Below are 2,565 nucleotides of genomic sequence, written 5' to 3' on the forward strand. Positions count from 1 at the left end.
GTATTTGTGTATTTGGTTGAGTAACAGTGCTTCTACTTTCTGGTTCCCTCCCCTAGCGCGCAGCACAGCCACAGCAGAGCTAGAGCCAAAGGCAGGAGTTGGGGAGAGGGGCACAGAATCCCAGCCAGTGCTGGGCCAAAGCCAGGAGCTAAGAACTTTGTCCTGGTCTCCCACGTGAATGACAGGGGCCAGTTGCTTGAGCCGTCTTCCTGTGCCTTCCCAGGCATGAACAGGGAACTGGATCAGAAGCAGAAGGAGGAGCAAAACCAGCACTTTGATGGGAGCTTGTGGTGGTACAAGTGGTGCTTAACCATCGTATGGCATGACGCGGACCCAGGCTTTTTTTTTTTCATACTCCCTTTTTTTAAGCATGTGTAATTGGAAAAGGAAAATAGATTTTTTCTTTTTATATCTAAGGGAAGTATCAGTTTCGTGCCCCATGTTTGATTTCTGTTCATGTGTATCTGAGAGAGGAGGGAGAGAACCCTGCTTTGATATCGAGGTGCTTCGTCTTTGTTCCCATGCATCCATCTAGACAGAGTGCACTCCCAGGGCTTTGGCAGCTCTGGCCCGCAGGTGTGGATTCAGGTGGCTCTCCCCTGTCAGCTTAGAGTTGTGCAGGAGTGGAATTTTGTTTCTGCACTGAGTCATCCACAGAAGCCTCTCAGAGAGGCTAGGCTGTTCCTCTTTCACACCTGGAGTATTGAACTAAGCAGGTGACCTTTCAAGGACATGTGCGGTAAAGAATGTGAGACCTTGTAACAGGAACCAAAAGCATGTTCTTGAATTTGCCCTTTGGGGTCTGGTGCTGAGACAGGAGAGTGTGTGGGAGCCCCTGATAAAGTTTTACCCAGCGTTTTCTCTGCTGGAAGTTTACAAAGACCAGATGTCTCCGGTAATCCATTCTCGCCTTGCTGTGGAAGTGCAAGGTGCTCACGGCAGTGGAGCAGTTCCTTAGGTTTCCTGACGGTGGCACTGCAGGGTCTTTGAAGGGCACTCAACTTGGGAATTGATGGACTCAGCGTGAAGGAAGGGGTAGAGAAAGAGGCAGAACAATGTTCCCTGCAGTGTTTCCATTCCCAGGGAGGTGCTCACCAATTCTTCACAGCTTTATTTGGACTTCACACTTTCTCCAGAAAGCATTGTCTTTAACTCCATTTTGCTGTTAGGAAAAAATATTTTTCTTGGTAGTAACAAAGGCTGTGTTGTGTTCGTTTTTATCCTGTTAGGATAGACATCCTGGGCTAAGGGGGTTAGCCTGGGCCAACCTGCCACGTGACAGAGTTGGGGTGATGGGGAGCACAATGGAAGCCTGGGCTTTAGAGAACCATCCCCAGCAGGCCAGCTGTGGCTCCTCCTCCTCCTCTTAGCTTCTCTGCATGGTCACCTCTCAGTCCTGTGCCAGTTGGGGGGGGGGGCATAGTCCTGCACCTTAGGGAGCTACCCTTCCACTAAGGCATGTTGGCAACAAGGGAGTAAATAGTAGACAAGATCATGCAGAGGGTGGTTGCTGGGAGCGGGGCAGAGCAACAGATGCGGGAGATGGTGCTTGGACTGGGCTCTGCCTGGGTGATGAGGAGCTAGATGTACACTGGGTGGCCACTGCTGCTGCTAATGCCTAGCGCCTACACTCAGTGCACTTGCCAGCCTGCTCAGGGCCAGCAGTAGACACTTCAAATGAGGGTTGGAAAGCTCAGGGATGGAGTCCCTGCGTGGTATGTTCCTTTGCTGAGGGCAGTCTCGGACAAACTGCCATCTGTGTCCTACCATTCCCTTGGCCTCATCCACAGTGGAAGGTCCCACACACAGCCCGTTCTCTGCATCTCTCAGCCTTAGCCTGCTTCCAGGATCTCACTTCTCACTATACCTTGCCTGCTCAGCTGGATGCTCCCCAGGGCTAAGGAGCGATGTTTGGAAGGGATGTGAGTGGAGTCGGCTTTTTTGTTTTTTATTTTTTTTTCTTCTCATTTTGATCTTTTTTTTTTTTAAGATTTATTTTATCTTTATTGGAAAGGCAGATGTACAGAGAGGAGGAGAGCCAAAAAGGAAGATTTCCCCTCCAATGGTTCACTCCCCAAGTGGCCGCAACAGCTGGAGCTGAGCCAATTCGAAGCCAGGAGCCTCTTCTGGGTCTTCAACGCGGGTGCAGGGTCCCAAAGCTTTGGGCTGTCCTCCACTGCCTTCCCAGGCCACACGCAGGGAGCTGGATGGGAAGCTGGGCCACCAGGATTAAAACCAGTGTCCATATGGGATCCCAGCACGTTCAAGGCAAGGAGTTTAAAGATTTATTTTTTATTATTTTTTTATTGGAAAGGCGGATATACAGAGAGGAGAGACAGAGAGGAAGATCTTCCGTCCGGTGATTCACTCCCATATGGGATCCTGGGCGTGCAAGGTGAGGACCCTAACCACTTGTGCCACCGCGCCGGGCCCCAAGGCAAGTCCTGTGTTTCTGCTTTGCATCAAGGCGGTAACTTTTTTTTTTTTTTTTGCTTAATTTCCTAGCGCATGTTTGAGGCACTCTTCCTTTCTCTTCATCTTCATTCCACATTCTGTCATTTCCCT

Source organism: Ochotona curzoniae, unplaced genomic scaffold (assembly GCF_017591425.1).
Source record: "Ochotona curzoniae isolate NIBS_2020 unplaced genomic scaffold, NIBS_Ocur_1.0 scaffold_4683, whole genome shotgun sequence".
NCBI lineage: Eukaryota > Metazoa > Chordata > Mammalia > Lagomorpha > Ochotonidae > Ochotona > Ochotona curzoniae.